The sequence below is a fragment of the Euphorbia lathyris genome, chromosome 6, assembly GCF_963576675.1.
Source record: "Euphorbia lathyris chromosome 6, ddEupLath1.1, whole genome shotgun sequence".
NCBI lineage: Eukaryota > Viridiplantae > Streptophyta > Magnoliopsida > Malpighiales > Euphorbiaceae > Euphorbia > Euphorbia lathyris.
This window is the reverse complement of record NC_088915.1, coordinates 20306529-20321407: the sequence shown is the minus strand read 5'-3', so window position 1 is coordinate 20321407 and position 14879 is coordinate 20306529. Positions and strand designations below refer to the sequence as shown.

Sequence of the window (14879 nt, the reverse complement as noted above, 5' to 3'; positions counted from 1 at the left end):
GCATTGGGTCTTCCATGTCACTCGGAGCACCTCCAATTCACATTTGAACACGTGTATTGTGACCCCACGTGATAATTAAAATAGTGGGGCCTCTTATAATATGTGTGGGTCCATCTTACATGTGTCAAAATATGTATAGAAAGTCCTCCATTTGACATGGAGAACCGGATGCTTGTAATAATTTGTCCAACAAAAATAGATGAATAGAATATTTACCCCGGAAAAATATTAAATTTATGCGAAAGATTGATAGTCTAACAAAACTATGCATATGATGTTTTTATTTATATGATATTTTTTACATATTCCTTAAACTCCTAATGACATGATACAATGATTCTGAAATAATGATATTTTGCATTGAAGTTGTGGTGGTATACATTGCTTTTCAAAAATATTTAAAGCTAATCATAATAAGGGATTCTAGTTTGTTTATAAAAGAAATTCCCAACTTGATAGGCCTAATAAAGTCCACCATCTCTTTGAAATAATCCTGAAAAACAAACAGAAATCCTGAAAAATAAACAAAATCTCAGATTAATATATTTTAAAAAGCTACATGTAAACTGGTGAATTCAAGAATCCAAATTCTGATACTCATACATGCACAACCCCAACCAACTACTACCTTTTGTTCAACACAATTTGCACTTTAAGTTAGAAATTTTGGACCATACAATAGAATGAAAAGGAGTAATTCACGTGGATATGAATCAAGTTGAATAACATTCTCATATTGTCGTAAATTAAAAGCTTTAATTGTAATCCAATATCTGCTTTCTTTTGCAACACACATTAGTTAAAAGTTCAACCTTATATTAACCAAGAAAGAAAAATTCCAGTCAATAATTTTGATGAAACAAAGTGAATAAAATATAATAAATCATGCAAGCATTTATTGATTCCACTGAATTTAAGTATAGTATTCTCACTAAACACATCAGTTCTGATTAGTAATTAAACTAAAGTTTATGAAAAAAAAGCTTACACTTTATGCCATTTAAAATTGGAGTAAACAATAAAAATAGTAAATTACATTACAACAACAACATGGAAGCCGAGTAAAAACAACACAGAAGCAACATTGAAAAAAAAAACAAAGCTAATAAGCTAGCAGATTTAATATCCAAAGAATGATAAAGATGAATCGATTGAAGAAATAAACTTATATAGATCTTAAACATGTAATTCTAAATTGGAACCGGAGAAAAAGAAAAACCACCAATAAATTCTATGAAGACCAGACAATAAATTAGTGAAAACAAAGAGAAATGTCATATCACATATTCTAAAATATTCTATAATTGTCTACCAATTGGGAGAATTGACTCTTTAATATACCTAGACACAGGAAGAGTACAAAGAGAGGAGAAAATTTCAATGTACAAATAATGCTTTTAGATCATTTAAAAAATTTATTAAAGAAAACACATGTATATTCAAGTTAGTCATCTGTCTGGTAATTAGCGAAATAAAAAATTGCAAGAACCATTTTCATGCTTTTAATTATAAGATAAAGACAGAGAATTACACTTCATTTGAATCCATAATGTGAGTGAAAAGATGGACTGGACGTACCTATTCAGAACTCCGCCAGGAGCAGACATAATGAGGACCTCATATTGATGCATTGGCTGGGATCCACAGGTTTTTGCTTAATCAATCAAACCTAAACCAAAACATATTGAAAAGATAGAAGTAAAATCAGAACTATAAAATTGACTATTCTAATTTTAAGAAGTGTAAATTACGTGTTACAACCTCAATCAGGAGCATGTTCAAATTTGAGCATACGGTTTAGAATTACAGAACCAATTTTGCCAAATTAAGGAATTCTAGTCAAACCCACAATTCATATGAAAACAGATTGCAATTAGAGGAACAAGGAAAGATAAAGCAAAACTGGGAATGGATTGCTGCGTAAAACCGAGAGAGTAGAAATTAGAGAAACAAAAAAATGGTTACCTCTTTAAGAGATCTACTTCATATCCAAGATGATCAGAAAATTTCATATATGCAACTGCATTTTGGTTGTTGCCATTAATCTAGATGGGTAGTGTGTGTGAGAGATAAGTTATTGTTTCACAAAGTCGTTCTGCATATCTGGTAAGAAAATTTAGAATCGTCCCTACAGAAAACATAACAACGAAATTAAAACCCAAAAGATGCCCAAACCTAGGATATAGGATACCTTATCATTCTTCAAACCTAGTTAGAGAATTTAGAATAGGCCAAAGAAGACATCACAAATATTAAAACCCATAAGAAGCACATTGAGAAAATAAAAACAGATGGATAAGGAGAGACTCGCTGAGGGATTTGGTGAAATCAATTTTCTGAAGAAATAGAACAGAGAGAAGGAGCAGTACTGCTAAGGAACTGCATATTGATCCATAAACACAACAGTTAATTCTGAAAAGGAAACGGTGAAGTAGCAATGAGAGAGAAGGTAGATACCATAAATGAACCTTCAAGTGATCCAGATGGAGGAAATACCAATTATGGATCTGCAAAATTTTAGCAGATAAGCAGTTAAGTTGAGAAGAGAAATGGAATAAGATGTAGTGTAGTTGTCTGAGCCAGAGATTGAGGGGTGAGGGAGGACGTGCGATAACTGCAAACTGAGAAGATTAGGAAAAAAATCATACTAATAAACATAATAGATTTAGAAGAAAAAAAATACTCAAAAATTCCTTAAAATGACACGTCAGCTTAAAAGTAAGCTGATTTAAGTATTAAAATCACCATTGATGACTTCAAAAATGACATATTTTAAGAACTACTAATATTCTAAGCAACTTTAATTCTTCAACTTTTTTATTTTGAAATTATTTAGATGATGTTTGGTAAAGAGACATAAAGTTAATGTTTAGAGAGAGAAAGTTCCAAAAAGGATGATTTTCGACAATGTAGTTCCATAGTAAATATGACATTGAACAACTTTAATTCTTGAAAATTTTCATTTTCAGGTCGTTAAAGATGGTTATAATAGCATTAATCCAAGTACGAAATCTCAATTGCCGTTTTGACAAAAAGTAAACCACAATCCTTTATTTGAAAATTAGAGAAACCATATAGGTTTTATTTAAAATTTACTCTATTTTTTAAAATATAATATTTTTCCATAAATAAATGGAGGTTAATGTACAAACCCATTCAATGTTGGCTTTAAGTTATATGGATGAAACAATATCCGCCCAATTAACAACACTAGAGTTTCTCATCAACTACTTGTCATCTATATATCACGATCACTCCTTTGAGCAAATAATATCAAAAATATTTTAAAATAATAAACACAATTCACCAATAACCATGCGATAATATAAAAAAAAATGAATAATAATAACAATAATAAGCATTTTTTTTTATCGTCACCTAGGCGTTAGGTTGTGTTCATACGGCCTAAGCATAGTCTAGGCAGCCAAAATTCATCCACAGGGCAAAAAAAAAATTTAGAGAGACTAATTAGAAAAAACTAAGACCAATTCTCGATTTCCAGACCTTTTTTCTTGAACAATGCTATATCTTGTGCACCTATGAACACATATATCTATACAAAAATGGAAAAATTCATGAACAAGACGACATAACCTCGTGATTTTAAAAAAGTTAGATTGAGCTTTGTCCATTACAATAGATTTTGAGAGTATTGTTATATAATTTCATTTAGCAGCATCATTTTGTTGCGGTGTAATCGGAATAGATAATCGATGCATCTCCATTTCATCACATAAGTTTCCGAACTCACTAAAAAGCTATTCACGAACTCAGTTAGTTCGTTCAACTTTTATTTTCTTTTATTTAATTAATTCTCTACTAAATTTTTATATTTTAAAAATAATCCAAAACTTCAAATTTATGAGAAATGAGGAATAAAAAAAAAATATTCACACAATTATCAAACTCCGTTTTTAGTACATTAATTTAAGTATTTTTTTTTAATCAAATGAAGGCTTAATTATTTTATTTTTTTTAAGAAGCCTTAATTACTTTTAGTTTAGTTAATTTTCTAGCTTACATATTCAAACTTGAAGTTAAGAATATAATTTTAAAGGATAAGGCTAAATTTAATCCTAATGTTTTTGGAAAAGTGTAAATTTAATTATAATTGTTTCGGAAAAATGTAAATTTGAACCTAACATATGAAATGATATAAACTTACCTTTAACTTTTTCAATCAAGCTCAAATTTACCCATATGTTACCGAAAATTTGAAAAACGTGGTTTGGCTGCTATTTAACTGTCATATTAGACCTTGTAAAATCTAAATAGCTCAAGCAACGACCCCACTACGACGAGACAAATCTCAAACAACAAAGATGCAAACCTTTTAAGACAAAATAAAACTAGAACCCACTCCAGCAACACTCCTTCCAAGAAGACACAAACACCAAAGACGAGACAACGTCTTCTCTAACCAAACAGAAAAAAAGCAGTGTGTTACGGTAAAAGTTTGGCACAATATACTAGCCAGGTAAAGATTGGAATTGTCCTATGGCTATCCTCCAATTGAAGAAGTAAAACCATTATTACTTTCTATAAATCTTCGCCGATTGAAGGATAAACACATTGACTTCATTAATCGGAATTATTCAAGTCTTCCTGAATACAAGAAGATTGCGCTTGGTGTCGGATGTTTAATCTGTCTCTAAAATCATTCTCTGCCCCTCTAGCATACACTTAAGCATCTCCAAACTAGCTTTTGGAGCTCAAATTGAAAATACTTAAGCAAGAGGTAGCATGTAAGTACGAATTTCCAATCCATGAGATGTAAGTTACATTACTGTAAGAATGAAGCAACAATCGAAGGTTTGAAACTACTGAGTTAGTTTATGTGTGAGCTATGTGAGTTGTTAAGTCATCTGAAAACAGTCTTTGTTGAGTCAGTTCGTCCATCAGGACAGCCCAACCTCTTTGGGAGAGTTAGGTCTCTCTCTCAACCTCTAACGCAATTTCTTGAGGTTGTGCATTGGCAGCCCCCATTTCGGAGGCCTATTTTATCGAGGCCCCTATTTGTGTGGTCGATGGCCCTACACCCCTTTTTGGGGATTTAAGTCCCAAATCAAGGGGTGAAAATTTTGAGCGAGAGAAAGTTAGAGAGAGAAAGAAAGAGAACGAAAGAGAGATAAAGGAAGTTCTAGAAAGAGAAAGGGAGAAAATTCTAGAGAGAGAGAGAGTTTCTAACTCTCTCTAGAGGGTATTTCATTTCAACTCAAGGCACCAGACACAAGAGATCTGTTGAATTCTACCTAAAGATCCAGAATGCTCCAGAGGACTCCTCACGCTAAATCTACACCATATACTGGAGACACCCTCCAAGGGTAACGCACTGAGGGGCATAAAATTCTCTCACTAGTTTATTTATTTAATTCTTTATACTTACAAAATTAATTTGAGATATCAACTATGTTTTAAAATATTTATTTCATACATGTATGTATATAATTGTTAAAATGAATATCTTAAAGTAAGCTTTTGGATTGTATTAGTTTTGGTCCCTCCATGGAACCAAAATATTATTTCTAACCGAAAACTTCTATTTCATTCCACAAAGTTTTATAAATTCATTTAAAATAAATTTGCTATGATATAAAAATTGATGATATTAAATCAGGATCAATCAGATTCTCGCATGTTATCTGAAAACTAATTAAAAGCGTATAAAATTGGCTAATTCAAAGTTACCATATGACTCAAATTTTACATCCTAATGTTAAAATATTATCTATTGGGATATAAAAGATAATTAACATTAATCGTTATAGGATTAGTGAGATCGTTGCTACCTTAGCATCATTACTTTACCTTTACTATTTGTATTCCTTCCTTTGTATTCGTTTGCTTTGTTTATAACTGCTATATATATATATATATATATATATATATATATATATATATAGGAGAGGGTTCTTGTGAGAACCATTTCTTAGGTGAGAACACTCCTTAGGTGAGAACCACTCAAAACTACGTAGTTTTGAGTGTAAAAATTAATAAAAAACGCTAATGCTGCTGGGGTTCAAACCTTGGACCCTTTAGCTACATTCCACACTCCTTACCACTGAGCCATTTGCTTTTCTTGTGTATTATGTTGCGCACTGCTTAATATACCAATGCCCTTGTAGCTTCTATTATTTAATATTTGATGCATGCACTTATTAATATTGATTAAATGTGCATAATAATAAATTATTAATAGAAAAAAAAAAGAAATTTGCATAATAATGAATTTTTTTTTTTTGGTAGAAAAAGGAAAGGAAAAACAAAAAAAACAACTACCCTGGGATTAGCCTAGGGAAGCTAGCCCCAATCCTATCCTCTAAAAGAAGAGAAGAGAGAAAGATAGAGAAAACAGAAAGGGTAGTAACACCTAACGTCCCCTCATGGTCTGCCGCCGCCAAGCGATCCGCAACTCGGTTCTGCTCTCTGAAAATGTGACTGAACTCTAAGATCTCAAAGGAGGAGCAAAGCTTTTTAATAGCTTTGATAATGTTGCGGCTATTAAGACCCATAGCATGATTATCGGAAATCATTTTGATGGCCTCCATGTTATCAGATTCCACAGAAAGCCTCTTAACACCCAGCCTTTTAGCAAGATCGATACCAGTGAGAATGCCCTAGAGCTCCGCTGAGAAGGAAGATCCCAACCCCAAATTCTGGGTGAACCCAGAAAGCCAGGCGCCCCCTGCATCTCTAAGAACACCTCCGGCCGCAATCTTACCATTGTTGAGGCAGGAGCCATCAGTATTCAGCTTCACAATCCCCTCTCTCGGCCTGCTCCATCCTACGAGATGGACATCACAAATCTGGGAAGATCTGGCAAAGGACTCTCATTTGAAACTCTCAATAATGGAGGAAAGTTTTTTCGAGAAGAACTCAGCTAAGTTTGGCAAAAACACAATTTTATCACCAAAAATCTCCTCGTTTCTCCACTTCCAAACTTAGTGACAGATAATAGCAAAGAAAATGTCACCATGCTCCATGTAAGACAGTAACTTTCCACTAATACTATCAGAGAACCAGTCATCCACAGAATGGGCCATGAAGGAAGGGAAAATATGGTGTGGGAGAATTTTCTTCCAAACCTCTTTACTTTTAGAGCAATTCCTAAGAGCATGGCACAAAGTTTCAACATGGCCTCTGCATTTACTGCAAGCTCCTGAGTCAGCCAAATGCCTTCTGTGCCTATCCAAATTAGTAAGTAACCTGTCCTTAACGCCCAGCCACAGGAAACTCCTTATACGGTAAGGGACTTTGAGGGCCCAAATGGACTTCCAAACATCAGAGGGAGGATCAGACCTATTGAGGGAAAAATCTTCAAAGGCAGATTTGCAAGAATAAACTCCATTGTTAGTCAGCGCCCAACAATGCCTATCCATGTCTTCCTCTTGATTACTCACCTTCACTCCCCGAATTCTAAGGAGAGTCTCTAGGCTAAAGAAAGTATCAAACTTTGACCAGATCCAGTCCCCTTCAGAGTCCACCACATCGGCAATCCTCCAGTTCCGGATATCACTAGGCAAAGGGGAAGTACATACATCTACTAATGGTTTATCCCCAATCCAGGTATCAAACCAGACACTAACGGACTTACCATTACCCACCTCCAGACCAACCCCCAAGCAGAACTCAGCAAACACAGCGCTAAGCCCTTTCCAGAGGAAGGAGCAATTGACAACTCTCTCCTTAGGGCCTCCGAAGATTTTGTCTTTCCGATACTTACCACAAAGAAGGCGGACCCAAAGAGAGGAGGGGCATTGCCACATACGCCAAAGGAGTTTCATTAATAAAACTTTATTATTGTCTTTAGCTTCCTAATGCCCAGACCACCAGAATCTTTTGGATGGCAAACCTCACTCCAAGGCACTAGATGGATCTTTCTTCCCTCCGCAGCTTCCCCCCACAGGAACTTACAGTTAATCTTATCAAGATCATTAAGCACAGGATCCGGAAGCTGACAAGCCTGCATGATGTGATTGGGAGCTGCACAATTAACAGATTGAATTAACGTGAGGCGGCCAGTGAGAGAAAGAGTCTTGGCTTTCCACGTGGCACACTTCGTATTGGCTTTATCCAAAGTATCTTTGAAGGAGACTTTAGACACTCTCTCACTATGGAGGGGAACGCCTAGATACTTCCCAAGAGAATCAGTAAGAGGAATACCTGACAGATCACTTAATCTTTTACAAACTCTCGGATTCATATTCTTTGAGCACATCATCCTAGATTTCTGGATATTAAGTTTCTGCCCAGAGGCCGAACAAAAACAATCAAGAATATCCATAATGACACTCAACTGCTCCTCATTGCCTTCAAGAAAGATAAGGACATCGTCTGCAAAGAATAAGTGAGTCACATAGGGACAGAAGCTGTTGATCGCCACTGGGTGGAAACTCCCATTATCAATCGCATCTTGAATCAGGTGAGAGAGCCTCTCCATAGCGATAACGAAAAGGAAGGGACTCATAGGATCCCCCTGACGGATTCCCCGGCCCGGGGAGAACTCCTCCGATATATCCCCATTGACCATAACGTGAAACACAGAAGAAGAAATACATACCTTAATTAACCTTCTCCAGCTGTCCGGGATTCTAGCTCTCTCAAGTCTCTCCATCAGGAAGTCCCAATTGATGCGATCATAGGCCTTCTCCAAATCCAGCTTCAGAGCCACAATGCCTTTCTTCCCCTTCCTAATCTTCATCGTGTGGACCATCTCTTGGGCAATCACCACATTATCCATCATTTGTCTACCAGGCACAAAACTACCCTGATTCTGACAAATGATCGCAGGAAGAATGCCCCGAATTCTATTAGCCACAATCTTTGTAACCGTTTTATAAAGAACATTACAAAGACTGATAGGTCTCATATGCAAAAAGGAAGAAGGCTTATCAATCTTAGGAATCAGAACCATGAGGGTTCTATTAACCAGCTCAATATCCTTAGAACCATTGAACACACCTAAGATAAAATTATAGGTGCCATCCTTCATAACTTCCCAATGCTTATGGTAAAAGCCCGCCGGCAGACCATCAATCCCAGGAGCTTTAGAAGCCCCAATGCTGAAGATGGCATGGTCAATCTCTTTTCGGGATATAGGTTGAAAGGCATCCTGACTACTTTCCTCACTAATTAGAGGAAAGGTAGCAACAGAGTGAGCCCCCTCCAGATGCACAGGTTCCTCTTTGAACAGATCCTTGTAGAAGTCCAGGGCCAAATTTCGAATAACCTCATCTTCATACACCCAATCACCATTAGAATCCTTAATGGCATCAATTCTATTCCTCTGCCTTCTGATCAAGGTAGAAAGATGGAAATACCTGGTATTACGATCCCCATCTCTAATCTAGGACTTCCTAGACTTCTGAAACCAAAGGAACTCCTCCTGCCTAAGCACAGCTTCCAGCTCCTTCTGAAGGGTTCTGAGGAGGCCCTCCAGGCTGTGATCAAACCTCACCTCCAACCTGCGTTGAATGCCCTCCATCCTATTTAATAACTTGTTCTTCCTTCTAATAATATGCCCAGAGACGTTTCTATTCCACCCCTGCACCTTATTCCTGAACCCTTCAGCAGCTTGCAGGACATTTGAATGAGGTTTCCAATTCTCGTGAACGAACTCTTTGAACTTAGGATGGGACTCCCAAGCCAACTGATACCGGAACGGTCTCTTACTCCTAGGACGCTTCCCTCTCAAAAGTCTAAACAAAATAGGACAATGATCCGAATGACGGAACGGGAGGTTCAACACAGAACACTCAGGGAAAGAAGTCTAAGCTACAATATTAGCGTAGACTTTATCCAACCGGACAAAGGTATTATTACACTTCCAAGTGAATCTATGACCAGAAGCCCCCAGATCGGAAAGCCCACATAAATCCATACTATTCTTGTGGTGAAGGCAGCGATTAACATAATGATTGGAACCCCCTCTCTGATCACTCATAAAGGCGATATCATTAAAGTCACCTGCCATAAACCAGGGCTCAGAAATGCTGACACTCATAGAGTAGAGAACCTCCCAGAGCCGTTTTCGATTAAACAAGATAGGGTCAGCATACACAAGGGTAATCAAAAAAGGAGTATTGCCGGAGATACTCGCTTTACAGTGAATAAACTGCTTATCCATGCTAAGAACATCAAAATGAATCCGATCTGGCCTCCAGAAAAGCCAAATCCCACCAGCCCGGCCAGTTGCCTCCGATCTAACACAGTACCAGTTTTTAAACTTCTTAACCACCTCATATGCTTTATCTCCACTAATCTTAGTTTCCAACAGAGCAAAACACGAAGGATTAAACTGATTAATAAGATCATTAATATGGATACGGGTAGCCTTGCTAGCCGCACCTCTAACATTCCAACACAACAAATCCATAGAAAGGAGGACAACTGACCATACCCACAACCCTAAGACAGGTATTTATTAGGGGCTCCTAAGAGCCTTGCCGAGGTACCCGCAGGCCCTCTCTTCTCAGGTAAAACCAAAGAATTATGGCTACCTTTCTGTTTGCCTTTAAGCTTTTTCATACTAGATTTATTGACTCCCATACTTTTCCTGATCCCAGGATCCCCACCCTGACTAGGAACACTAACCTCATTCAACTTTTTCTTCCTTTGATAAGCCAAAGTCTGGGAACTCCCCTGGGATACACTTTTGGAGACAAAAAGGGGGTTAACAGTTTCAGTCACCTTAGTTGATGGCTCTATAGATTCTAATCCTGACATGCTTTGATCAATCTGTTCGTCAACCATGCCAGAATCCCGATCTTCCTATTAATAGAAAGAAAATGTCCATAATAATGAATTATTAATAAAAAAAATCCAAAAACATGCTCCAATTTCTTATTTATTTAATTCCTTTATATTTTTGTAATTTATGTTATATAAGAAAATATATTTTTTAAAACATACGTTAGAACATATATTTTAACTTTTAAAACACGAACTATGAAGTTTAGAACGTACGACATATTTTTTAGAACATACGTTATGTTTTTTAGAACATGTGTTATGTTTTTTCGAACATGAGTTATAAATTATATTATAGAACAAATGAAAAAACGATCCAGATATCTACTGATTTTTTAGAACATTATACTTAATTTTTAGAACACAAACTATATATTTTTTAAAACATACGTTATAACCTATATTTTAACTTTTAAAACATGAACTATGAAGTTAGAACGTACGACATATTTTTTAGAACATACGTTATGTTTTTTAGAACACGTGTTATGTTTTTTCGAACATGAGTTATAAATTATATTATAGAACAAGTGAAAAAACGATCCAGATATCTACTGCTTTTTTTAGAAAATTATACTTAATTTTTGGAACACAAACTATAAACTTTAGAACATATGTTATGTTTTTTAGAACATATGTTATGTTATTTAGAATGTGAGTTTTTTTTTAACAAAAAAAATGGCCCATATATTTACTATTTTTTTAAAACATTATCTTAATTTTTAGAACACAAATTATAAAGTTTAGAACATATGTAACAATATTTAGAACATCGTCCTTAATAATTTAAAACATAAATTACAAAAATATAGAGGAATTAAATAAATAAGAAATTAAAGCATGTTCTTGGTTTTTTCTATTAATAATTAATTATTATGCACATTTGTTTTTTTCTATTAATAATTATTATGCGAATTTAATCAATATTAATAAGTGCATGCATCAAATATTAAACAATAGAAGCTACAAGGGCATTGATATATTAATCAGCGCGCGACAGAATACACAAGAAAAGTAATTGTCTCAGTGGTAAGCAATGTGGAGTGTAAATGAGGAGGCCAAGGTTTGAACCCCAACAATTAGTGTTTTTTTATTAAATTTTACACTCAAAACTACGTAGTTTTAGGTGGTTCTCACCTAAAGGAGGGTTCTCACTTGATCCCTCCCCTATATATATATATATATTGGTACTGTTTGGGTTTTATATCCTTTAGACAATTATTTTAGGATATAAACTAATTATAAATCATTTGTTTTATGAAATATAATATGTTTAACTATATAAAGACATTGATCTTTTATCACAACTAAACAAGTTAAATAAAAGGAAATTCCAAGTTTATTAAGTAATCATAAAGTGTTCATACAAGCATGAAGTGTGACAATACTTTATAATAAGTCAATAAACTTAAAGTTGTCCCCGAGACTTGTCCAAAAAGTTTGATTGGCCCCTAAACTTACATGGTGTCTTGTTAGCCCCCTAAACTTACTTAAAGTATCATGATTAAGTCTCTAAATCTATAAAACATCATAAATGTGTACAAAACATAAAGTTAATTTTCTTTAAAGACTTAGAATCACGAATTAGGTCTTTATTTTGTAATTTTTGAATTTTTTTTACTGATTTAGACAGATTGAAATGTATATCACTTTAAACAAGTTTAGGAGGCGAATGGATCAAAGTAAGCAAGTTCAGGGGCCAATATGTCCCTTTAAACAAATCCAGATGGCTAATAGATTATTTTAAGTAAGTTGAGGGGGCTAATGAGACACCATATAAATTCAGGGGCCAATCAACCTTTTTGGACAAGTTTTAGAGACTCTTGATGTATTAAGCCTATATATTTCTACCTTAAATCTTTTATATTATTATTTTTACATATTATAATTTATATATTTATATAATAATTTATTTATTAAAAATAAAAAAATGCAAAAATACAAATCCCATTAATCTCAGATTAATCCCTGAGTGTCATATCCGTCCGACTAGCGCCTAGAGTTTTTTGCAACCTTGGTGGCAAGCAACTAAGTGGAAAGAGGTTAATAAACTCGGAGACAATGAAACATAGATTCTTACAGAACTACCAGAAGGGAAGAAACATATCTCCTCCAAGTAGGTGTTTTTAGGGTTAAATACAATGCATATAAGCACCGATTAGTGGCAAAAGTATATGATCAAAAGCATGGTGTGGATTACAATGATTTTTTTCTCACCGATCACTAAAACAGTTATAGTCAGGTTGTTTATTGCAATTGTAGCTGCTAAAGCTTGGCCTATTTATTAGGTGGACGTGGACAATTCTTATCTACATGGTTATGTAGATGAACACATTTATATGATTCCACCAACATGATATCTTAAGGCACATAAATGGAAAGTTTGTAAACTTTCCAAGTCCTTATATGGATTGAAACAAGCAGAGTTCTAGTAGTATAAGACTTTCACTCATTCTTTGCAAGAACTTTGTTTTCATAAGTCTATGCACGAATATTCTTTATGTACAAGACAATTAGATGTCCATTTCATTTACATTGTCATTTATGTAGATGTCATGCTACTTACTAGGTCATTGGTAACTCAATTGAATAAGTGAAGAGTGCATTGCATGCTGATTTTACCATTAAGGATCTTGGACATGCCAAGTATTTCCTTAGAGTTGAGATGCATAAATCATATATTATCATCATATTGTCTCAAAGTAAATATATTACAAATTTACTAATAGGTGCAAGGCTAAGTGACGCTACACAAGTTTCAAGTCGTTGTCCTTGTGAGGTTTAATTAGATCAACTTGGTTCTACTTCGCCACTTCTATCTGAAACTAAAAAATAAAAAAGAGTGATGGTGGGCTCTTATACTTAGGCTTCACAGTCCAAACATTGCATTCATCACTCGATAATTGAGTCAATTCATGAATTCTCCAACACAAATGCATTGGAATGTGGTTGTCCATGTGCTTAGATATCTAAAAGACACAGAACAATTACGATTGTTTTTCTCAACTGGCAATGATTGTAATGAACTGCTTTCTGTGATTCAAACCTGGGTAGATACAAGATCACACATAGGCCTATTACTGGTTTTTGCATTCTGTTTGGTAGAAGCTTAATTTCGTGGAAGTTTAAGAAAGAAACGATAGTGAGCAATTCTTCAATAGAAGCTGAATATCATTATGTAGCCACTACTGCATGCGAATTAAAATGGCTTAGTTATGTGTTGCATGAGTTCCAGATTCAAGTTCAACTTCATATTCCTCCCAAGTTTAATAATCAAGCTGGCATTTGTATAGATGCGAATCATGTTTTTCATGAAAAAGTGAAGCATATTGACATGTATTGTCATATGATTCGTGAGTATTTCTTACATGATTTTTTTGTCACACCATTTATTTCTTTTCAAGATCAATTAGCTGATCCTCTTACCAAGAATTTGTCCACCTCACAGATGCAGTCAACTCTAGTCAAGTTAGGATTGATGCATTTAACACGTCCAACTTGAGGGGTGTGTGTATTAGGATATTAAAGTTGCTTAATAGTTACCATTTCAGGATTAGTGAGATTGTTGTCTCAACATCGTTACTTACCTTTATTGCTTGTATTCCTCCTCTATCATTTAAGTTCACGGTAAGTTGCTAATTGAGAAAAAATCGAAGGTGACTCTACATATTCTGAGTAAATGAATTTGATTGTTTTACTTTAAGAGTTAATTAGGATAAAGTTAATATGTGCTTAATGTGTAATAAAGCTATTTTAGTGGTTAATATGACATGTTGTTAGAAAAAATACATGTGACATGACGAACTATGTGTCACATGATATGTCACTTAACGGAATTTGAATAACATATATGACTAAGATATACAAAAAGATGTTAATATGTTAAAAATAATAATTGATTAAGGGCATAGCTTTCAAAATGACAAACGTTTCTATTCTTTAGCATTTAGACTAGCTGATTCATGTGACGTGATTTTCACTTTAAAATTGCTGTTGGATTTGTTTGGTTTAGTTTTGTTAGTAAAAAATGTTTATAAATTTTAAGCAAACTCTCTTATATCTTACTATTTACGATAAAATTCTACAATGGTAAAAATAAGCTAAACGAATAAAAAAACAATTACTTTAGT

The 14879-nt window shown here is 34.5% G+C and overlaps 1 long non-coding RNA gene across 1 annotated transcript; it reads right to left on the bottom strand.

The window, feature by feature from the left end:
- Positions 1-224: 224 nt before the first annotated feature.
- On the bottom strand, positions 225-2609 carry LOC136233490 (uncharacterized). The gene is made up of 4 exons (XR_010690855.1): positions 2458-2609; positions 1966-2128; positions 1579-1669; positions 225-513 (listed from the first exon to the last, which is right to left on the bottom strand). It is a non-coding gene; the product is annotated as an uncharacterized lncRNA (long non-coding RNA).
- Positions 2610-14879: the final 12270 nt, after the last annotated feature.